Here is a 26,175-nt window from a genome sequence, read left to right as displayed (position 1 = left end):
TTGACGAAATTATTTTTAAAACGAGTGCGAGGTAGTCAAGTGACGACATAGGCAAGCCTATGAAATGTCACTGGGACCTCCCAAAAATTTCCTTATTAGGGAAATTTTGTGCGAGTACTCGGCAAAAATTATTCACTTGGTTTATTTTGATCTCGTTTAAATATTACAATTTTGTAAGTTTTTGAGTTATTTTCTATGTGAGACTTTTTTTATGCGGTCTCTATCCCTGTTGCGAAAACAACTTTTAAAGCTACCCGTGACACTACGAACAATTTTTTTATGCGACTTTTTAAGCGGTCCCTATCCACCGCATAAAAACATGTTTGGGTGTACTACAGTCGTTTGTTTCCAAAATTAATTTTATATTTGGTATAGCACATAAAATCATCCCTGCTTGATATTGATTTTTTTTGTATATATAAATTTAAACAGACCAGTTAAAAAAACATTAGTTTTTGCAAAATATCTTTGCAGTGTTTTATTTTAATAAACAACAAAATGTTAAATATTTTTTCATAATGACCCAAGTAACGTTTAAACTTTTCATAAAGGTTTTTAAATGGTAGTCACTACGTTAACAACCATTTTACAATGTTTATATAACAAAGTTTGTTGCTTAGGGAGGTATAGAAGGAGGTATTTTTTTGATTAAATATTAGGGAAACTAATGAAGCTATCTTTTGTATAAATAATATTTATGAAAGCATTTTTCACAGTCGCAATGCTAATGCTTATATGTGCGAACATTCATTCTAGCACAATTTTAATAGTGAGGTTTTAATACCATTCATAAAATACGCAGCAACCTTTTAAGATGTGAAACGGGTATTTATTAGAAAATAAAACAATAATAATGTTGCATGGAATATGATGCAAACATTCTTTAAGTTTCAAAATGAAAAGAAACAGCTAAATAAATTAGTACCGCTTTACTAAGAAATTTTTGCAACGAACATCATTATAGTCTATTTATATAAAAAACAATCTCTCTACTTTCCAATAATTATTTTTAAAATAATATGCATTTTTTCTTCAGAAAACTGAAGCACCAAAGTACATCAGTTTTAGTATACCTCTTAGCGTACTGATTACAAATTTCTATCATTTGTGACAAAAAGCAACAAGACACAGCGTTTTTTTTTTTTTTTTTTTTTTTTTTTTTTTTTTTTTGCAGCAAGTTAGATATACTTTTATATGAGTTTCAAACACCTCTACTATTTTAACAAACTAAAGGATTTTTTTTTTTTTTTTTTTTGAGGAAAAACAGAAGAAAAGGAAAAGTTTTTATTTAATGTCTTCCATTTCACCGCTTAAAAAACACATTATTAAAACGTTAAGAGCTTTCTTAAAAGTATTAATGTTTAATTTTTAGTTTACAATTTCAGTTAAAAATAATTTTTTATTTAGTAACTTGAATTATGACTGGAAAACAGATGTCTGGAACGAATACGAGTTAACAACTAATATTAAATACTTTAAGTCCTAAATATTTTCCAGATTACTATTTCATATTGCATCTGTTTCAATTTATTTAAACATATATCATTATGAATTTTTATGAAAAATTCTTTCTTGCAGACCGCTACTAGGAGGCAGGCACCTTTGCTGCTACAGCAATCTTGTAAACTTGCCTTAAGGAATTTTTAAAAATAATTATAATAGGAAAGCCATTAAAATTTTTGATGAAATATCCAGCCTTGTAGACCGCTATTGGGAGTTAATGAGCAAAGTGACCTACCTCACTGTCTAAAACTCCAAAAGGATGTATATATACTATCGGCACCGCTACTTTTCTTTTTATTTTTTAATTAATTTATTTTTAATTATTTATTTATTTATTTTTAATTGATTTCATTTATTTTATTTATTTTTTTTTGTTCTCTAGCTAGGTCTTTCTGTCTACTGTCTTAGTTAGCTTACAATCTCGTCATTGGAAATAAAAAAAAATAAAGTCATTATGACTTTTTATGAAAATGAGCGACAATATTTTTTTAAATATACATAAAAATACCTCACAAATATTTTTGACACAATTTACTTTTAAATATATTTCAAAATGTGGGTCTGAACATTTACTTCGTTTGGAAGGAATATAATATTTACATTCGAATAATTCAAAGCGTTAGATTTTAATGTAAGTGAATATCAAGTTTTGTTTCTTTCTTTAAAGCTGCAGCATATAAGGAAAGTAGATATTAAATGCAATTACGTTCGTAGGACGCCTGACAAAGTGCAGGTTGCAAGTTTCATGTCTTGAACCAAATTCTTGAAACAGCATTCCAAACCAATGATCATGGGTTTCCAATGCGTCATTTTCATCAATTAGTATCGAATATCATGGCGAACAAAAAATTAAGGTCAAAAACAAGCATTAGATAAAAATGTTTGATAAAAGTGTAAAAGGAAAAACACACAAAATTAAAAATGTAAATGAAAATATAAAAAATAATACTAATGAAGGTTTAAACTTTATAACGGGTAGGTTCTTCTTAAATAAAAATAAACTTTCTTTAAAATATCTAGCTCTGGCTCTGACATTGTTTCCACCGAAATAAATATATATTTTTAGCCTAAGAAGAAAGACCTGAAAAAGATATTTTGATACTCAAATCTTTTTCCTACTTCGAAAGTTAACTCCTAACTCATAATTTACTAAAATTTTAATTAAATTGTAAAACAAGTACAAAGCCATTTCTCATTCTTTTATTTTAAAGTTTTAAAGATTTAAAAAATACATATTTCCCAGCAATAATTTTATTTCTAATTAATTTTTCTGAACTTTTTTTAAAATGTTTTATGCCCGTTGCATTAATTCCTTTGCTTAGAATCTTTGTTTTTCCCGTTTTAACTTTGTAATTTTTCTTTTTACAATTCATTTCCTTAGTCACTTCATAATTTTTCGCCTTATACCCCCCCCCCCCCCCCCCAGTCTTGTCATTGTAAACTTCTTTTCCTTTTTTTTTTAATTTACTGCCAAAAGTAAAAATAAAATATTTCAACTACAGCTTTTTGTTAACACATTGCTCTTTCTTTATGTAGGGGAAAAGTGGGTAAAGTGAGACAGGGAGTGCAGTGAGACAAAAGCAATTTATTTTGTTTGGTTATTTCCAGCCTGTTAAAACTTTCAAAAAGTCAGATCGACATGCTGTTGCCAATATTATGGGAAAAAGTTGGCTTTCAAGCATCATGTAAGAAAAATCACTGTGGGATCATATAGTTTGAACCCATCGAAGTAAAATACCTACATTGTTTGTTGCACTGTTTATAAAACTGTTAGATAAAATTTACAGACTGGTGTTGTTAATCTTATACTAGCCTACCGCAGTGGATTGTTTTTAATTTTCTTTGTCTGAGAATGACAGTTATTGAGTTTATATTTTGCAATGAAGGAACAGTGAGTTATCATTAATTTGTTGCTCTCTGCTCCCATAGCACTTTTATATTAAAAGTGAAGAAATTATGCATTGAATTAAAACTCATTACTACTTGCCTGTTGATGCAAATAATAACAAAATAAATTAAAAAAGTCCTGCATCGACAAAATAAGGGTTCTTAAATGGAATTATAACTTTTATAGGCATATAATTTCACACAAATGTTTCTATTCCGTACTGATTCTATTTAAATTATTTTTTATTGTTTCATTGAAATATGCTAATTGAAATAATATTTATGAACATTTCAAAATTTCAGCATGCCTAGAAAAAAAGAAGTCAGCTAAACTATTTTGGAAAGTTTCTGAAACAGACAGGAAAGAAGTTGCAGTAATAGACAAAGGCTAGATTGAAAGTATTCCATCCTTATCTAATGCTACATGACAAGATGATTCTTTAAGTCAATTCACTAATTCAGAGTCATCTGTAGCATTCTACCTCAGTCCAAAAACAAATACACGATAGATGTCACTATTGTGTGTCAAGAGAGAAATTTACATTGACAAAGGTAATTCCTCAAACCAAAACCAAATGACAACAATCATCATTTTCTTGGAAAATTTAAATTCTTTCAAAGCTCGCAAATTCAAAAATTTGGGTCTCATGGTTCCTCTTTACCAGTGGAACAGTGAGACAAAATCGCATTTCGTATATATATATATATATATATATATATATATATATATATATATATATATATATATATATATATATATATATATATATATATATATATATATATATATATATATATATATATATATATATATATATATATATATATATATATATATATATATCCCCCCTCGTTTGTGTGAATTTGTACTTTTTTTTTTTTTTTTGATCCACTTTTATAATACCTACTAAAGTGGCAAATAATGTACCATTTGAACGAATTTAAATTCTATGTTTTTTAATAATAAAAATACAATTGAACTTTTGTGACTCACTCTGTACTCACTCTTCCCCTATTTACATTTTCAAAGAATACTACAAATTTGTACTTTTTGAAAAAAATGTTTCACTTTGCCCCATATTCCGCTTTTCAATTGGTCAAGTTCTCCAGTTTGATAGGCTTAATGTTCAAATATTCAATTGTTACGAAACATGAAGTCATAAGAAATGTTATAAATTGTACATTATTTTGATGATTTCATGTTCACACGCACACGTCAACATCAAAACTTACGAAATTCTTTACGAATCAGATAATCAAATCGAAAAAATCGTTTAAAAAAATAACGTTAGATGGCGCCACAAAAGAACTCATTTGAAAAAAAAATTCTTTAGTGAAATTGAATATTTTTAGCTTTTTTGGAGTAACCACGATTTTTGTTTCAAAAATTGTGTACTTTAAAAAGAATAAATAAAACATGTCATCCATTTGTTCATGTAGTTAAGACATTACGAGAGAAAATTTGAAAATGGAAACAAAACTTAGGCTCAAAATGTATTGTCATCTTTTTATTTATTTAGTATTTTTAATTTTTTTTCCCCAAGTCTGTTTTTTTTTTTTTTTTTTTTTTTTTTTTTGGTCATTTTCTGAAACAAAAAGATAGTACAGCATTTCCAGAAGGGATTTATTCATCATGAAAGCTCATGCAAACTAATATTTCAGTTTCCATTAGTAGCTTAGTTTACGATGCCCTCTCATATCTAGGAATCCGGGGCGAGTGAACCGTCCTCCCCCACCTTCGGACGTCCCTGAATATAAATGTGTACGATATAGTTCGAAAAGCTTTTTTCCCCATTCTTCGTTTTTTTTTTTTTTTCCTTTTTTGTTTAAATTCCACGAAATACAACTTAGTGAGATTATGGAGAGAATCAAAAAGTCAGATTATAATTCCGATAATCATGTTGTAGCTAAATTTGGTTACCATTAGTGAAATTTGTAAAATATTATTCATATGGTTACATTAAACAAAGAAAATAATGTGATCCAAATAAAAAATTTTGTCTTTAGAAAACAAGGGTGCTAGCAGAGGTAGGCTAACAGACTTAGCTCTCTCCCTTGGATCCCTTCACTGCAAGCTCTGATTACCAATACGTATATGTTAATAAATATTCATATGAGGCAGGAAGCAAAGGGATGTAAGTGCCTAAGTTAAAAATTTGGAGATAGTCAGTACAAATGGTAAGAGAAAATATCCTCTGTTTGAGGGCAAGAGATGGTACTAGTAGCTCTGGTAGGTGAGCAGCAGTAGCAGCATGATTTAGAAAATTAATGCAATGAAAGTCTACCCTAGGTCTGAACTTTAAATGAGTTTTACTCGAAACTTTAAAATGTCCACTTACATCCATGTGCTTCTCACTGCCTCATATGAGGATTGTTATGAACAAACCTTCCGAGAAAATCATTTTGGTTGTGTACAGCCAAGAGATTAATAATTTATCTTTTAGTTAAATTTTGCAAGCACAGTATATAATTGAATTCAGTTCTAATTTAAATCAATGTTTTTTTTTTTTTTTTTTTTTTTTTTTTTTTTTTTTTTTTACTGTACATAGTAAGTGCAAAAATGTGAACTAAAAAGAAATTATTTGAAATCTTCTCTGACAGTACTTATTCATTTTCTGACAGTAAGAAATATTTTGTCTGAGCGATATTGTCGGAAAATGTTAGCATAGTTCCATAAACTTTATGTTTCCTTCAAGCTGTAATGTATATTTAGACAGCATTCAGAGCTAAAATATGGGTTAAAACGTATTAGTATTAGTAATATCAGGCAACTATTTGCAATATTCTATTTCAAACCCCAGCCAGCATAAGTCGAAAACAATTTATTTCGAAACGTGGCAAATTTGAAACGTGGCTTATAGATAAAAAGTCATCCGACAGAAGACTTTGCAAAACTACAAAACCCCCAAATGTTTTTCTTGAATGTCTTGTTATTCATAAACTCGCTTCCTTCGCATTGAGAAAGGGGGTTCGTTTTAATCCCAAAACACGTGTCTGCAGTTTCTTGCAGATTAGTGCATATTAATGTTGTATTATTATCTTCTACTTTGCAGCACAAAGGTTTTTATCTAAATAATTCAATGATTTTCACAAAATTGTCGCCGGTGTACTGCTCTTTTAGAGGTGCATTATTATCTTCTACTTTTTGCAGCACAAAGGTTTTTATCTAAATAATTAAATGATTTTCACAAAATTGTCGCCGGTGTACTGCTCTTTTAGAGGTGCAAGTTTAGAATGGTCAGACATTCACCTTTCCTGATAATGCAGAGAAAAGATAAGTTACGCAATGTTAAGCTCCAAACAGTAAACACCTTATCATGAATGTTTGAAAGCATGCTGGACAAAAAGCTATTAATTACTGAGCGGAAAAAATGATTGCCGAAATTGTCTGAGCAAAGTTATTTAATCGCGTTGGTCTCAAAAATCGGCAAGTATTTTGGAGAGGTAAATGTGACTTACGGCAAGGGTGCCCTACGAGAGGGCTGATGGCTCAAACTGCACCACTGAAAATTTTAGGGCAAAGTTTTGATGAGTATTTTCCTCTGTTTTAATGGGGTTGGGGGGTCGTGGAATCTGGGGGGATGCATCACTGTTCTTGAGAGGATGGTCACCACTGCTTATGGAATATCTTTATTAGTTCAACTATTAAATGCAGAAGGCGCAATAATTATTTCTACTTGTACTCCTAACTAACTGTTTTCAGGAGCGAAAATAACATTTATACCATTATTAATTTTTATAAAAGGTTAGGAAGACTGATTAAAAAATTGTTACTAACGAAAAGTAAAACCTTATTTCATAAATAACATATTTCGTAATGTTCCTTTGCAAAGAGTTTGTCCGAATCAAAACTGTCAACACCTGTGCTACAGAATTGCTGATTTTCTCTAAGGAATCTACGATTAAATTTTTTGAATAGTTAGAAAAATCAAATCTTTTTTTTTAAATAAACAAGAAAACCAACAAGGTGCCCTTTTCTCCAATAACTTTGATCAGTAACTTTCTTTTTGTCTGTCTTACAACCTAAAACTACATGCTAAGAGTTGGACTCAGGTGTGGGAAAGTAGCTTTTTGTGAAACCTTTAGTGTAAAACGTGATAATTACAGTATAGTGAAAGAAAAGTTACATAGTCTTCTGGATTGGGGGGGGGGACTCAACGACTCAAACGAAACCTCGAAGGTGCACTGCAGGATGAGCCGAAAAATTATATTTTCGAGAAGCGATTTCTTATAGAAAAGAAAAAAGTGTGTCTTGACATCTTAAAAATGAGAAAAATAATTTTAAAAACAAATATTTATGCCTTCAGATTACGCGATTTGAATGCAAAGTTGCTGCAATGTTGAAAAATGTGAAAAACGGTCAATTTTCAATCTCCGCCGCTTCTAAGCAAAAATGCAAAATGACGGATCTTCAGGAAAAACTGTTGCTCAAAAGTGGTTAAAGGGGACTATTTGTCCCCTTTAACAACTTTTGAGCAAGTGCAACAAGTGTGAGCAAGTGAGCAAGAGCAACAACTTTTGACAGTCAGATTCGTAGCAATCCTACAAAATCTCATAAGATAATTTCATCTTATCTTTCTTAGTATTTAAATATATTTTGGTAATAAACGTAGATTTTTTTCATCCTCCTACAGTTCATTTTATTAAACTTTGTCGATAACTTTAATTACCTACACAGCAATTTATTTTGAAATTAACTAGTAACTACTATGGAATATGATCATTTATTATTTTGATTGCGTTAGTAGTATTTATTCCAATTATCATTCCACATTCCATTATTCATTTTGATAATTTCATCAGAGTACCATCTGCATTCAAAATACGCTCAATTCCTTATTTAAACAGATAGCAACTGCTTTCCTCTCTTATTTAATCAGAAGCGCCAGTATCTTTGAAGCATGTCTCAGCAGGTGGATGCATGGATTCACGTGGTAGGTGACATCTTCACGTGATGCATATAGGGTAAATAAGCAAACTCGTGACCTTACAAGCATGATTTTGGGTCGTGCATTATTTTTCCTTTTTTATATATATCACAAAAAAAAAAGAACCTCACCACTACACACAAACACACGCATACATCGTGCCTCCGTTTAACCTGTAAAGTTTCTATTTTCGCAACCGTTAGTCCTAGATGCCTGCTTTTAAGTGCAAAATTGGTCAAAATAAGCAAAATAAGATGTAGAGTAAAAGAATGAAAAGTTTGAAGGTGGGAAAAAATAGTAAAAAATATAAGAAATCTAACTTTTAATATGGCTTCCAAGTCCCCCACATTGCGTTTAGGAAAATAATCTCCATTGAAAAATAATACTAACACAAAAAATTTGAAACTTTTGCAACCAAAATTCAAGGAGATGTTCGAGTTCAAAATCGTTAGGGACCGTGCAGAAGATGAGATTGGAACATATCGCCCTTTCAGAAGAATGACATATTGCGAAGCAAAAAAATTTTTATATATATATTTTTTTATTGCTGTTGAAAAAAAATGCAAATGTTAAATGTACAATTTGAAAACAAAATGCAACTCTATTTACACACATAATTTTTAACCCTTGTTAGTCGCTATATTTCCCCCAAAAGGAGTAACTAGATGCGAGTGTAGAGCAGTATAAGTCGCAAAACATTGCAGTTCATGTCTCAGTAAATTTTGGTCGTACGTACTAGTTTTTTCATTCTCGTGATTTACCTAAATACAACATGGGGGGACGTAGGGACCATATAAAAAGTTAGGTTTCGCATTTTTTTCCATTATTACTTTTTTTTTTTCGCTTCGAACTTTTCATATCTTAGTATTTTGACTATTTCTGCAATTATTTGAAGTATGCATCTAGGAGTAACGGTTGCGAAAATATAAGTCTTACAGGTTAAACGGGGTCACGATGCATATATTTGTGTATGGTATATGCAAAAATTCACGTTTTTAAAAATTTCCCGAGAAAGGGGGCCAATTTTTCTGTAACTTTTGTCACATAAAAGGCATGCTTCAGCTGAAAATTTTCAACTAAAATAATATTACCCATTCATTTAGGCATTTAGTTGCATTTAACAGCAACAAATTGAAGAAACCAAAACGTTTTTGGTCATGCTTCATCGTAAATAGCATGGTATATATTATAGCATGGAATAAGCTTAAAATTTTAGCAATCGTTCACTAAGTACAGTAATTTTATAGATTTTCGAGAAATTATCATTTATAATCTCGGAGATATAATCATTTTTTTTTTCAAAAGCATCAATTTCTTTGAAAGAAATGTCAACGTTTTTCGACAGGTTTAGATACACAAGTATGAATTATTTCTTGTTTACCCTAATTTTTACAGCTATATTCAAAAGAAAACTATTAATAATAACAATATGCACAGCTAAAGTTTTAATTTTACTTTCACCTTTTGCAACCACATATAATGAGAAAACAATCTCAAGCATCAAATTTATTTCCTGGTCATTTACACCGAAATCTTTTCCGCTATAGTAATAACCTTGCAATGAAAAGGGCACTAACCCAAATGATCGATAATAAATAAAAGACAATGCCATATCAAATGTTAATTCATGAGACAGGATAAATTAAGAATATTCCGCACTTCATGCCCACTTTCTACATGGCCTTCGAAAACAACAATTAACACTTCCTCTAGCTGCACCTCACAGAACTTCTAAAGGCATATTTAGAACATCAGTAGATGTATAATTTTCATTGCTTTTATGGGATGCAATCAACAAGATCAACAAGAAATAGAGTGTTTACTAAAGATTTCATTCTTTTCTACCACAGGAGAATGATGTTCAATAACATTTGTTTGAGTTTTTTCCGCGTTGAAAAAACAGCTGCTTTCGTGGTTTTTGGTTAAGATTTGTAAGAAAATAAGATTCAAATCACTTTTTATTCGCCATTAATGTTAAATCAAATTTAAGCTGCAGGGTGCCCATTAGGGTGGAAGGAAAATGACCTTAAATTTTTTTGGTTTGCCGTAGGGGGGAAAAGTTGTCATTTAAGTTTAAAAAGAAGCAGAAGAAATTTCATTGCTTTACTACAACATCTTTAGGTGCCGCAACGAGCTTAAAGTTTGATAATAACCGAAATTCCCATTTAACAATGAAATTCCTTTTTATGCTTTCCTACTGTCTATAACGGCACATAATATGATAGTAAATACATTTTTTAAGCATTACATTAGGAAAGAAATACTAATTACAAAATACAGTTTTTTAAAAAAAATCATAATCTTTACTAATAATAAAGCTGAAAGCCCGTCTGGAGATCTAGATCTCTGTGACGCGTATAGCGCCTAAACCGTTCGTCCGATTTTCATGAAATTTGGCACAAAGTTAGTTGCAGCATGGGGGTGCACCTCGAAGCGATTTTTCGAAAACTCGATTTTGTTCTTTTTCTATTCCAATTTTAATCACATTTACCCGAGCAAAATTATAAGATGGGTGAGTAAATTACCAAGTTTTCATAACGTTTAACCGTAACATGGGCAAGCCAATTGGCGAGAAATTCTTCTTACATTATTTGTAAATATTCAAGCAAACCAAATGACCTTTTAATTTTTCTACAACGGGCAAAGCCGTGCGGATGCCACTAGTAGATAATAATTCCATGCGGCTATCACTAGTATACTATAAAAGACATTAACAATTCAATTTTTACCATTTAAAGTATTCTTAATGATTGTAAATAAATTGTTAAACTCAACAGGATTGTTAAACCTGTATGATGTTTGTGTCCACTTCTTTGACATATTAAAGCGGTTTTTTTTTTTTTTTTTTTTTTTTGTACCAAATAATTCTTTTTCCCAAATAACTCTTGAGTCAATTTTTCGTCTCCTGCGACTGAACCATACTTTTTAAGAGCCGCTTTGGGGTTACAAGTTTCACTTTGAGGGATTTACTTGACAAATGTTTTACCAAGGGGGTTCGGTTATTTCATTTTCACCCCATGAGATCAAATCGATGTAATCTTTGGCAGCAAAAATTATTTGTTGAACTTGAAACTTCTTAACCCCGCCTCTACTTTGTGTTCTTACACTCAACACACGTCGTAATCCAAGTTCTCTTACATTTCACCGCTCTTTGCATAACATAGCCAAATTTAGATTTTCTGTTGCATCAAAATACCCATTTCTTTATATAACCCGGTCTATAATGTTCTTAAAATCATGAGAGAGATATCGTGAATGTAAGATACGTTCAAATAAATGTTTAGAGCCCTAAGTACGAGAAGGTTTTAACTTGATGTTAAACCACACAGGAGCATATTACGCATTGCCCACTTGATCCGTACAAGAAATGGATCCTTTCTTGAAAATGTATGAATGAATAATGATTACTATTAATATATTTCAGTATTATTATGTGTTTCAAACAATTTTAGTGAAATGCCACGCCCATATAAAGGAAACTATACTTTACTACACTTAAACAATGTACTGAGTCAGAGTCTTGAGATCTTCAGTCGGATTTTTAGTTGCCACGTACAATCGAAATATACGGTTTGCAAATGTAAATCATCTGGAGTGGGGAAGTTTTCCCAGGTTCCTTGAAGATAAATCTAGTGAGCAAGTTCCACTTGATATAGTGACACACATATCCAATATATATTTGTGATCGGTACTTATGTCCTGTATGTTCTCAAAAAGAAGGTTATTTTCAATAGGTAAGGAAGCAACCACAGGAAGATTAGAACAGGTTTCCAGCTGTTGACATATTTTGTCTTTAAATTCGTTTGATTCTTTTGTTTTACCATCTAAGAATCCATTAGGCTTCTATTCCTGCTGTCTCAAAGAAGCTCTTAACCAAATGTAATCTATTCTGGAAACTAAAAAGTCATATATATTTCACTTAAAGAAAGATCGTTTCCAGCTGCACTTTTTAGGCCGTGTCCAATAAAACAGTAGCATTTCATTACATCTTCGTAAGTAGGTAGTAAAACTTCATTGAAATCGCTGAAGATTCCAAAAATAGGACATTCTGATGTTTGTCTCGTCTGCACTTGTTTAGACTGAGCCATTCCAACTCACAACAGTGAAATATCTTACCAACTAACGAAATTTTACGTTACTCACTAACTCAACTCGAAAAAGAAATTGACACTAGATCTGAGCTTAGCCCCACTCACACAAATCACTGCTGACCAGCCCCGCCCCATTTAAACAACCGCTGCTGCAATGACTCAAGCTCACAGATGCCAGTGCATTCGGCAAAAAGTGCGTTTTTGCGAAACTTACTTCGCTCTTGCGGCACCTCAAGACACAATCCGAACAACAAAAAAAAAGTCATTATGTGACCTGTTGAGCATAAAAATTGCTTTTCGACAGCATTTGAAGCATAAAGATAAATTGAAATTTCTTTTAAAAAATTCAAAATGTAGCAAAAATTGCAATTTTGCAAAACTTCATGCTCTTTGCGGCACCTCAAGACGTGCTTCAATATTTTTCATATTTTTTTTTACATCTTGTTTGCATGAAAAGGCAACTTTTCCGCACTACGGCAAATTCAAAATCAAAAACTTTTTTTTTTGTTCCACCCTAGTGCCCATCCCGCCCAAGTTCAATAGCGCAAATTCCCACCCAAAATTTTCCTCAACCCTCTTTTCCTTTTTTTTTTTTTGTTTTTTAGCTCGCTTTTTTATTTTGTTTATATTTTTAAATATTATTTATTTATTTATTTATTCATTTATTTATTATTTTATTAGAAAAGTTGTGTGCTACGCCATTGACAAACACACACACATACTAAATAAATAAATGAAATAAAATGTAGATAGAATAAAATAAACTAAATAATAATTTAAATTTGAAAAATCAATAAATACACTTAAATAAAAAAATTTAAAAAATTCCCTCCCTCCATTTTGATGGCGCAACTTTCGCCATAATGCCCCCTCCCCCTGTGGGCACCCCTGAATCTATACGAAAAATAACATTCTAGATAGCATCTTTTATTTTTCGTTCAATTAATAAAACAATTAAATACAAATGTTCAGATTGATTAGTTTTTCGAACCACTTACTAACAAGCCTTTGTTTTTTCCTAAGTAACGCAAAGCAATAATCGAAATATTTAGTACGATTTCTAATGTGTATACTTTAACAGTGAGGTATATTAAAAGATAATTATTTCATCTCTCTATTGAAGAAATGTATGTACATCATTATGTAATACAATATTTTACATTTATATTTTTAAAACAAAATTCATACTTTTTGCATGTAAGAAGTCTACTTAATTACTAACAATAGAAAATTTACTATTCGACATCAATGATCAGTTCTGTAGTTTTTAAAAAAACTATTTTCAAACTTTAAATTTCAGTTTTTTATATTTTTTTACAGATTTTTTCATTTTCAATATTTTTTAATCAAAATATTTTGCTCAAAACATTGGGAAAACATTGATATTAAAAGAAACAACTAAAACAGTGTACTAAAATCTGCTTTTGTGCGGTAGGATACCACATAAAACAATTCGCTCAAAATTACCCTATTAAGCACTCCTTTTAAAGATAAGTGCGTCAATTGTGTCCCAATTTGATTGAAATTTTCAAATCCCGCACAAAAGAAATCACACAAAAAAAAATTCGCAAAAAAAAAAAGACTGCACAAAAACAGGTTTGAGTGTACAACGATGTTTTTACAAAAACAACCAGGATTTATGTACATCAAAGTCGTATCCTTACCAGGGAACCACACGAATAGTGTAAGAATGAAAAAAAAGTAGAAAAGGGGTAGAGCAATCGAAAGAGTACATTGAGATTTTTTTTTTTTTTTTTTGACGCAAAAAGTAATTGCCCTCTTGCCGCCGTTATCAAGGTTTTAATGTCTGCCAAAATTTTAAGAAAGTTGACAAATTTTTAGTATTGGTAAGGATTTGAAGATATGAATTCCTCGCCGAAGGTTTCAGCGTCTGCATGTGGTAGGATATCCATCTACACAGCGTGTGAAAGATGTTTACCATTACTCACAGAATTTGGCAACATTTCTTAAAATTTTGGCAGACTTTGAGACCTTATATTTCAGTAATTGAGACACGAGGGCAAATAGTTTATGAATCCAGAAACATGTTTTGCTATAATCCTTGAAATGCTGCTAATTTTTATTTATTTATTAATTTTTTATTATTATTATACTGTCGTACTGTTTCCTGGTTAGTGGAAATCATGACTTAGACTTGGACTATTCTTCGTGCCATTCAGCTTGATAACCTCAAAAATAAGTTTTAAAGACTATGTAACGATACTAATTGATTATTTTAAAGCACAAAACATATAATTGCTGAGCTGAGAGAAACAGTGAATAGGCAGATTATGTTGAAGCCTATTCAACTCAAGGAGAACCTTCTGTCCTCCTTGGTTCAACTAGACAAACTCAAATGATGCCACTATGCAAGGGTTCCGAAAAGCTTAACATTGGAACTTCCTCCCACTGTTCCTAGTTAAACGGTTTAAAACATAAGGCATCATACCAGACAGATTTTTCAATTAGAAATTATGTTTATGAGTTAAACTTTTTTTTCTCTCCTTCTAAAGGGGTTGCGTTAGAGACAGAACGTTTGGCAGACCTAGTGTGATCCCCCGATGTAGCCTCCATTATTTCATGTAGCACCACTATTGGCGGATGCCATTACCAAAAGAATTTTGATGCCCGTTTCCCCTACAGATGGAAGCACTGGGGCTCTCATAGATGCGAAACTGCATGAGGAATTTAATTTTGCCAAGAACACTCCAGGAAAAATGAGAACTCAAGGGATCTTTTACATGCTATATAATTACATGACATCATCTTGAAAATACACCGACTGGAGCCAGGTTCAAACCTGCTTTGGGCATAAGAGACCAGCATCTTACTACAAAACAACTATGTCGGGCTTTAACAAAAAATAAAATCATGCAAATAAGAAAAACGAGAGGCTCGCATAGACTGTTTTAACTATTGTAACAGAAATTCCGCTAAAAACGATCATTATCATATGAAAAATTGCTTTGACTTCCAAAAAATGTATTTGAACACTCTTTGCAAAATTAAATTCCTAGTTCATCTTCGCATCGAAAAGTCCAGGTACCCTCATTTGCTGGAGATATTGGGCCTCGAAGTTTTCTTGGTGATGACTTCCTTTGTTAGTGGTGCCACATGACTGGCTGCCTGTCCCTAATTCTGCGAATAATGTGTGAATAACTACTACGCAGTAACATCAGGAACAAACATAACAATTATTAAAAAATACATCTAGAATGCATTTTTGAAAACGTAAAAGTTAGAACTTCGATGCGGAAACTAAAAAATATGATAATATTAATCCACAATAAGCTTATTCCTATTCAAGGAGAGAAACAGATGTCACAGTTTTTACCTCGCGGAAACCGCGAGAAAGAAACTATTTACATACTAACAATGCGATCCATCGTTTTCTAATACTTCTTAAGAAACACATAAAAGAGTCCTCCATTTCTCACAACAATATATGCTTGAATAAGCACAATACTTGCTCATACGCTACAATGCAATGGGAGAAATCAATTCGACGATAATTAAGACATTATTATAATTGCTCTTTTTTTTCGTCATGTTTTGCAGCACTGTATAGTTCTTTATTCCTTTTTGGACAAACTTATGCCGTTATTTTTTGAAAAATCAAAAACAAAAGGTAGATTTTTTCTCAGAAATGATTACTCTTACCTTTTTAATCGCTCAATCCATTTGCACGGGTGTAACGTTTTTGCATAAGTATTTACGCTTTATTCCCAGAATTTTGAAACTTGGCTTTTAATTTTTACACGTTTGAATACAAAAGGAACAAACGTATCATTAAGTTAAGTATTAACCTTTTAAAAGACATTTTGAGTACTTAAAATTAAATGAGTTGTCCGTGTTGTGGATCTACGGTAGCAAGTAAAAAATATTGTTTTTAGAAATATACTTTTTTTTTTTTTTTGAAAAGTGATACTGTATATTTGATGGATAACGGTTCGCTATATTCAAATATATAAAAATTTAAAAATCAAATTTTGGAAATCCAAGAATAAAGTGCATATATATACGCAAAAATGTCACACCCGTGCTAGTAGATTGAGAACAATATATAGTATTATTAATATTATAGAAAACACAGAGAGAGAGAAATGCAAATAAGCTACATACTGTAGCATAACATTTTTTTTTTTTTGTAAACATAACAAGTAACATTGTGTAAACATAACATTTTGTGTCACGTCTTTTAATTTTGCTCTATAAAATCGGAAAATGCACTAGTGTATTCCTAAGTTACACATTTTTGATTTTGTAAAATAAAATTGCATCAAGAGTATGAACTCAAAACCGTATATAACAAAGCAGCATATATATATATATATATATATATATATATATATATATATATATATATATATATATATATATATATATATATATATATATATATATATATATATATATATATATAATACCTTATAACAGGTCAATTGTATTGAATTAATAGCGCACAGAAAATAACTAAGTCTAAACTACAGTACTCATAAAAATTATATACCTACTGTCAAACGGTTCGGTGATACTTTCAATTTTCACTTAGAGCAAACTTCTCGCTAACATCGACACAGAAATGTACACAAGTAAGTTACTTCATTGTTTTTTGAAACGAAAAAAAGGCTATATTATTGAAGAATTTGAAATACATAAACAAAAAAAGTGAGATAAATTTTGAGTAAAATCATTTATAATTGAACTGCTTTATTTTCATATGCTTATTTTTATAATATTTCGAAAGCCATAGTTAATTTAGGTGGTATTTAAAAGTGTTGACAGGGGACCTCTACTAATAAAACACATCACAATGAGGAAAAAATTTGAATTTGCTGTGTAACATAGACAAGAGTTGAAGTGCGTTTTGCTAGATCGACTGAAATATATGTTTGATTAAGCAGAATCAATTATTTTTTGCGATGATTCAGATCGGAATATTGCCGCAATCAGCTAATAAAAGTTTTAAGTTTTTTCTTTTTTTTTTATCTAACCTAAATATGACTTCAAATCTGAATTTTAAAGCATTATTCAATGAAATTCTAAGCCTAGTTTTAACCGTCTTAAATTTCGAAGTGTGTACAATGAATTAATACAGCGTTTTTCTAAAATCGAAAAACGTACGCTATTTTTAAAAACATAGCTAAATGTTTCACTATAATTATATGCCAAACATATGGATATTTTAGCTAACCCGCTACAAACTTAGATCCAGATTATAACCAACACACAATAAAACTTAACATTAAATTTAGCATTACAAATCATATCAGCATTAATTTATCAAATAAACAATAAATAATTACGCCTGTAAAATTATAAAACGGAGTTCAGGAGCAATTTAAAGAAGTTCAATGCTTTTATTTTTAATTTCACAATTTGAAACAAATAACACAAAATTCTGACTTTAACACAACGAACTCTTATTTAGATTATTACTAATTTAATTAAACTGCCAGTTTTCCTACAGTAATCCTGCAATTAACATAATAACATTATTAAATCCTAAAATCAAAATTATTTCAAAGAGAGTTTAGACCCTTACTTTTAGCCAGTGTTTTTCAAGCAGAAGTTCAACTCTGTCTGTGGCTAAGAATATCAGCTCTTCCTGAGGCGTAGGGAGAAAAAGCGGGTGATTTATTTGCAAAACGAAAATTGGAGATTTCAGGAAAAGAAATAAACAAAGTTTTCTTTTTAAAAAAACATTAGAGCAGTCCTGTTTTGACAAAGAGCTGCTAAGATAAATTTTTCAGCATTCGGCTGCATTTAAATGGGAGGGAAATGTTGAGTTAAAACACGTGCTTCATCCAATGCAGTGCCACCCACCCCCTGAAGTGTGTGATAACTCTGAAAAGGTGACGCGCAAATAACGAAAAAATGTTGAAAAATTGATCGGGAAAGAAGAGAAAAACAAAACGTGTTCTGACAGAATAAGAAATAAAACACACAATATTTAGTTGATTTTCTATTTAAATATTATCTAAAAACTAATTGGTTTTAACATTATTATTTTCGCTCGTTCATTGTTATTGTTGTGAATCTAATATACGATATTAATGTTAAATTCATGAGCGAAAACTCAATGCTTCGATGATGGAATTAAAGTTGTTATTTTCAAGGAAGCAATAAAACTTTTTTTTTTTTTGCAATGTAATAGAATAAGTGGGAAACATAATACATTTCAATTTATGACAAGCATAACAGTTTCATGAAAGAAAACAGGGATCTACATTCAGTTAATTAACTGAATAATCGAGTAAAAAAACTATTTAGTGGAAGCTGTGGAATTTTGTTATTTAGTTTTTAAAAACAAATCATATTTTTTTTCGTAGGTTTTCAGTAAACATCATAGCTTTAGCGTCAACATAGAAATACAAATACAAATACAAATGTGACGACCAGCAACAGGCTCTGGGCCCAGCTAGGCTGGTCCTAGTCAATTAATTAGTCTCCAATGAAGATCAATGGCCCTCTTAAAGCTATCCACTCCCTTGCTCATTACCGCCACTTCCGGTAAGCTATTCCAAGTGCCCACGACCCTGCTAAAGTAGTAGTTTTTCCTGATTTCCAAGTTAGCCTGAGATTTAAATAGCTTAAAACAATGACCCCTTGTCCTGCTTTCCCCGCAAAAATTTAATCCATTTACATCTTTCATTTTGATAAATTTAAATAACTGAATCATGTCCCCTCTGACTCTCCTTTGCTCCAGGCTATACATGTTAAGCCTATTAAGTCTGGTATCATAATCTAAATCTAAGAGTCCCCTTACTAATTTAGTTACCCTTCTTTGAACCCTTTCCAATACAAAAATATCTTACTTCAGATAAGGCGACCAAAACTGAACAGCATACTCCAAATGAGGTCTTACTAAACTCCTATATAAAGGCAGAAGAACTTTCTTAGATTTGTTTGAAATAGATCTATTGATGAACCCAAGCATTTTGTTGGCTTTGTTACTAGCAATACTGCACTGTTGACTAAACTTGAAGCCCTGATTTATAAAGACACCCAGATCCATAACATTTTCTGCCTGATTTATGACTGAACCCTGTAGACGATATCTCATACGCTTATTTCCATGACCTAAGTGTAGCACTTGACATTTCCCTACATTAACTGCCATACTCCATTTATCTGCCCACTTAGTAATATGATCTAAATCCTCTTGCAGCTGTTTTACTTGTTCTTCATTTTCGACAATCCCCATAACTTTTACATCGTCAGCAAAACAATTCATGCTTCCAGAAATATTTTCATTGATGTCATTCATAAATATAATAAACAAAAGAGGCCCTAAAACTGATCCCTGAGGAACCCCACTTAAAACATCACTCCAATTAGAATGATTTCCTCTCACAACTACTCTTTGCTTCCTACCAGTAAGCCAATTTCTAACCCAAAGTAAAGTTTTTCCTCCTGTTCCAATGTCAGCTAACTTGCTGAGAAGAGCAACATGCGGTACCTTGTCAAAAGCTTTTTGAAAATCAATATAAACAACATCCACACATTTTTTGTTATCTAAAGCTGAGGTAACCTTGTCGTAGAAATGCAATAAATTAGTAGTACAGGATTTACCTTTCCTGAAACCATACTGCAAACTAGTCAACAGACTATTAGTCTCTAAGAACATCATGATCTTAATTTTGATCAAAGTTTCGAAAATCTTACAAATCACCGAAGTCAAACTTACAGGTCTATAATTCCCAGCAATACCTTTAGACGCCTTCTTGAAGAGTGGCGTTATGTTAGCCAGCTTCCAGTCCTCTGGCACCGTCCCCGAGTTATAAGAAGCATTGAAAATATTCAAAATAACATCCACTAATTCCTCTGCACATTCAACTAAAATTTTTGGATAGATATTATCTGGTCCCGGAGCTTTAGTTGCTTTAATCTTTTTCAAATGAAATAAAACCTCCTCCCTGGAAAATACAAAATCCTCAAGCTGTATAATAGCTTGTGTCTTGTTAGTGTCAACTGTTGAGATACAGTTATCGTTAAACACACTGGAAAAAAAGTTATTTAGAACATTTGCAATATCCCTATCGTTTTGGATTAAATTTCCATACTCATCAACCAAAGGCCCAATTTGACTGTTTCGAGCTTTCCCAGAATTAGCGTAAGCAAAAAACCTCTTAGGGTTCCCATCAATGTCATCTGCCAGCCTTTGCTCCAATTCCCTTTTCTGAATCCGTACCAAATACTTAAAATTTTGCCTTGCCTTACCATGCTGGAGCCTCTCCGCACTCTGACCAGTTTCTTTAAACTTACGAAAAGTGGCTTGCTTATAATTAAGAGCTTCTTTAGTCTCCCTGGAGAACCACATGGGTCAAATTTTGGTACTAACACCTTTTCTCCTAAATGGAACATAGTCCCCAACGGTTTTAGCAAGTTTATCCTTAAATTCCGTCCACTGCTGATCTACGTCGCTATTTTCCAACCCTGACCTCTTTCAAGCTCTGCCTAAGTGCAACAAAATCGGTGTTTCTGAAATTGGGCACAAACCTAAAATTATCAGCTTTGCACACTTCAAATTTAACCCGGAACCTAATGCTGTTATGATCACTATCTCCAATATGCTCCCCTACACTCAACCCCTGAACAAAACTACCTATGTCACAAAAAACTAGATCCAAAATGGCCTCCTCTCGAGTTCCCTGAGTTACAACTTGATCTAAGAAACAGTCACCAATTACTTTTAAAAATTCCTCTTCTTTGCCATTACCAGGATAAAAATTATTCCAACATGCTCAGGAAAGTATTATCATTTACAATATTATTTTTGATGAGAGAAGCAAATGAAAATTATAACTGAAAACTGGATCGTAAAGTTGAGAAACGCTGTTTAAACGCATAACATCTTGACACAACAATAGTACGTTAAAACATAAGGAATTATTTTGCTAAACAAACCAGTAGGAATCGGAACAATAACAAAAAGGCAAGAGTTAAAACGACCCCGCATTAAACCTGTTTATGTTTGTGTTTACGTGGCATAGTGCAACAAACTTTTCAAAATAAAATTATAGCCGATAAATAAGATTACAGTTTGGATTCCGAATGAACCGGTTTCTGCAAGTTTTTCTGACAAGAAAAACGCCAATTCATTCCAATCATTCGTAAGATACTTCAAGCACTGTTTTTAATCTTTAAAAAGTGATTGATAAAGGAGGCAGCGAGAAGTTAAGGGGCATTAGAGGACTTTTTTAAGTTTTGCGTAAAACAAGGGCGAAGTTCAAACCCAATGCAGGTTTTCATTCATAACATTTCTTGCTTTTGCTGTAAAGCACCGCTTACACCAAGGCTACTGAAGAGCCCAGAGGAGAGTTTCACCTATCAATCCGACTATTTATCTCGAAATTTTTAATTTTGACATTTATTATCTTTTGCTTATAGATGCTTCTAATAAGTTTCCTATTTATTTTTGAAATCTAAAATTTATATCCCTTAGTATGCGCACTCACGGGTTGTTTTGCTCCCATCCTTCCTTTTTGGGTGGCAGGAAGAATAAAATACAGTAACTCCCGATTATCCGCGAGTCAATCAACACTCAGAAACATGTTTTTTCAGTGCGGAAAAAAAGAAAAAACAATGGCTCGTTTTTCAAAAAAAAATATAAATTTAAACTCGGTTGTTTTTATTTACTTATTTATTTGCTTATTTATTTATTTTTTGTCCTTTCTTCGTTGTACATACAGTAAAACTTGTGAAGTTGGCCACCCTTGTAAGTTGACCACCTGTCTAAGTTGACCGCTTTTCTCAGACACGGAACTAGCCCTTATCATATAAATCAACCTTTGTAAGTTGACCACCTGTTTAAGTTGACCACTAAAGTAGTGCACCGCAGGTGGTCAACTTACACAGGTCTCACTGTACATTGTTCTTCATTGTACATTGTTCCTTATTGATATTAAGTTGTCACGCAAAAATACGAAAAACTTTTACTGTACCGTATATATTTTCACTGTTTTTACAAAGTATTATGCATCAATATAGTCAAGCTTTTGAGAAAGAACAAATTTTTACCTTATTTGTCCCTCATTTTAGCCTTTTTGCTGTTTATTCGCGATTTTTATTATCCGGGCACTTGCGCCACCCAGTTCCGCGGATAATCGGGAATTTACTGTAGCTTTGAATGATGGATTGATTTAATGAATTCAATGGAAATAAGTTAATTCGTCCCTTTTTTGAAGTTTGAACATGGTTTTTAAAAAAATCATTTGCTTAGCTTGGCTGATTAATTTTTCATTTAAGTCTTGAATAAAGTTATTTAATAAGAAAGATACTACAAAACTAGGTGATTGATTTACACACAGTAAAAAGTCATGTATATCTCTCAAGTAGTTTTGAAAAACGTATTAATTTTATTTTTATTTAGTTATTGTTTTATTTATTTAATTATTATTAATTGAAATAATTGTTTCCCTGAAATTTCTATTTTTTACGAAAAGCTCTTTTGCCTTTTGATTCATAAAGAGCTAATAGCAAACGAGCTGCTAAATACTAACTTTTTTTTAAAAAAGAGTAGTGAAGTACTGCTATCGACACAGAAGACATTTTAAAAAGTAACAAGTTGAAAAATAAATAAGTGAGACAAAAAATTAAATACCATTATATGTAAAAAAAGTGGAAACACAGATTATTAAAGCATAGTATCTCTATTTTTCCTACGCCTGTCCTCATTTGAAAGTGGGTCACTAACAGAAAAACAGAAATGAATTACTGGTCTGAGATCTCTTTAACCTTGACAAGTAAATATTTGTCCAGAAAGCTTTCTAAGCTGACTATCACAGCTATTTAGTTTCCTCTATTGAGTGATTTTTTTCCAGAAAATGCTTGTATCATGTGCATTAATTTCTACGCTCTTAAAATACATCTTTTGTAAAGTGTGTGGAATAAGCTTTGTGTTTCCTTCAAGCAACATTGAATAGAGTTTTTTAATGACTCTAATAAATGTTTGTAGCATATCTATTGAATGGTTTTTTATCCAGAAAATGCTTGTATCATGTGCATTAAATTTTACGCTCTTAAAATATATCTTTTGTGAAGTGTATGGAATTAACTTTGCGTTTCTTACTACCACTGTTGAATTCATTATTTTTAGTGACTCTAAAAAATGTTTATAGCATATCCATTAAAATAAGTAGGAAAGTAAGGAATAAGTTTTTATCCAGAAAATGCTTGTATCATGTACATTAAATTTTACGCTCTTAAAGTACATCTTTTGTAAAGTGTGCGGAATTGACTTTGTGTATCGTACGAACACCATTTATTGATTTATTAATGACTCTCACAAATATTTACAGCTTCTTCAATTGAAGGATTTTTTATCCAGAAAATGCTTGTATCATGTGCTAAATTTTACGCTCTTAAAATACATCTTTTGTGAAGTGTATGGAATTAACTTTGCGTTTCTTACTACCGCTATTGAATTCATTATTTTTAGTGACTCTAGAAAATGTTTATAGCATATCCATTAAAATTAGTAGGAAAGTAAGGAATAAGTTTTTATCCAGCAAATGCTTGTATCATTTGCAGTAAATTTTACGCTCTTAAAGTACATCTTTTGTAAAGTGTGTGGAATTAACTTTTTTTATCGTACGAACACCATTGAATGCTTTATTAATATCTCTCACAAATATTTACTGCTTCTTCCACTGAAGGATTTTTTTATCCATAAAAGGTTAGTGTCATGTGCTTTATATATTACGCTCTTTTGAAAAAAGCATATTTTGTGAAATGTGCGAAATATTTTGTTTCTTACAAACACCATTTAATTAATTATTTGAAAATAAAAACAACTTCATAGTAAATGTTAAAATTTTTTTTTTATACATAAGCACGTCAAAATTCGGGAAAAATTATAGGAGGAGGTTTTTATGAGGGTTAAGATAAGGAATCGTCCAAAAATGATAACCCATTTTGAGAACTTAATATGGTGACTAAATAACTAAGTTATCGATTCAGTTTTAATTTCAACTTACTAAAAAAACACAAATGTGAATACTACGTTGTTCAGAAAATATGTTGATAATTGAAAATTTTAAATTTTTGCATAAATGCTAATTTAAATTTGCTATTACTAGCTATTTCTTTACAAGGAATTTTTAAGTCAGTAAAAATAGTGATAATTTACTAGATTAAAATTATATTTATGTTGCTTTTTTTTTTCTCTCGTTCTGGAAAAATTAGTTGCAATGCTTTTTTTTTTTTAGCCGCCAGGCGACCTATCGCCTGAGATTTGAAGAACACTTTGAGTGTTCTTTCGTTTAATAAATCTTCATCTAGCGCACCGATAAAATGCACACTACTGAATTGCAAATTAAGAAAAAAGCAACGAAATTAAGTTTATATTTGCGCTTTAATTACCGACTTAACTATCTTTATTTTTGTATCAAACTTTTATTTAAATACATTTAATTTTACCTAAATTTCACCAACGATTACTTTGCGCTTTTGTTAAATATAGTATTCATTTGTTTTATAAATTCTTTTTTGATGTGTTGCTGAAGTAATCTTTTCGAATCTGTCTCAAGCAGAAATATTCATTTCCACAACGTCATTTATCTGATTCAGTTTTGAGTTTCCTTCACGTTATCTCGATATTAAAAGAATGACCTTGAACTATCCCAAATTACTCTTTGTTTGACCTAGACAGTTATTGGAATCCATCCAGTTACAACAAGGAGTGCATCGACAGAGGTGAAACTTGTAGCTTAAAAGAAATGACAAACTTTCAGGCATTCATACACTATTTTATTGATGGCGAATGTATTTTTTTACAATTCAAACTGAAAAAGACTTTTAAAATTGAACGAACTGAATTCAAAAACAACAATAATTTTTCAGATATTAATGATACTAAAAAAATATTTAACGAGTTCCTTCTTTCATTTTTAGGTTTTATACATTTTGATACTCATAAAAAATATTGTATATTTCCAGAATCCAATAATAAGATTTTGACAAAAGAAAAAAAAATAGGTATTAACAGCTCCAGTTCTCGAGATGTAGCTTTTATTTGTACTTTTATTTATTTTTTATGTACCTATTTATTGCTTTATTCACTTTCTTTTGCGCAATTTTGAACTTTCTTCAAGGCACTACACCACACTACATTAGTTGCTGCTTTTTTTTTTTTTTTTTTGATTGGGGCTCCGTATTTAATTTTTTTTAATTAATATTTAATAAGTATTTCACGATAAATCAACTGATTGAAAGATTTCCATAGATAAATTAATGAAAAACCAAAATAAACAATAATTAAAACATTATAAATCTCCAAACATTAGTGGTAATTTTTCATCAGAGATGAAAACTGCATTTTTTTTACAAACATTATTTTTATTAAATTATTAATTCGCATGGAGCAGTTTTTGTGGTTCTTATCTGTTTCTCATTGCTACAATATTTAAACTAAAACAAAAATATGTTTAAGAATTTTTGTTTGTGAAATTATCAACATAGTTACGAAAGGCAAACAAAACAATGCAACGAATTTTCTATGAAGTCTAACTAAACTTGCATGAAATTTTCATTAACCAAATATTATTATATATGTTTTGACAAATAAATTTCTATTATGAACGGTGGTAGTTGATTTAACATTACTGATAAGAACAGAGTTTTAAACAAATTTACAGAAATAATTATTTCAACCTTTCAGAAGGGCATAAAAAATGAGCTGATATGATAGTGATATAATTATAAAATATGTTTTTGCTATTTTACTAAACTTGAAAATTACTAAAATACCTCAAATATTTTCA

At 31.1% G+C, this 26,175-nt stretch overlaps 1 protein-coding gene across 2 annotated transcripts in view; it reads right to left on the bottom strand.

The window, feature by feature from the left end:
- The window catches only part of LOC129231561 (nocturnin-like), a 93,002-nt gene that overhangs the window by 65,609 nt on the left and 1,218 nt on the right, over positions 1-26,175 (bottom strand). The window lies entirely within an intron of this gene.

Source organism: Uloborus diversus, chromosome 10, assembly GCF_026930045.1.
Source record: "Uloborus diversus isolate 005 chromosome 10, Udiv.v.3.1, whole genome shotgun sequence".
NCBI classification, from domain to species: Eukaryota; Metazoa; Arthropoda; class Arachnida; order Araneae; family Uloboridae; genus Uloborus; species Uloborus diversus.
The sequence above is the reverse complement of the archived record's forward strand: the minus strand, read 5'-3'. Positions and strand labels throughout refer to the sequence as shown.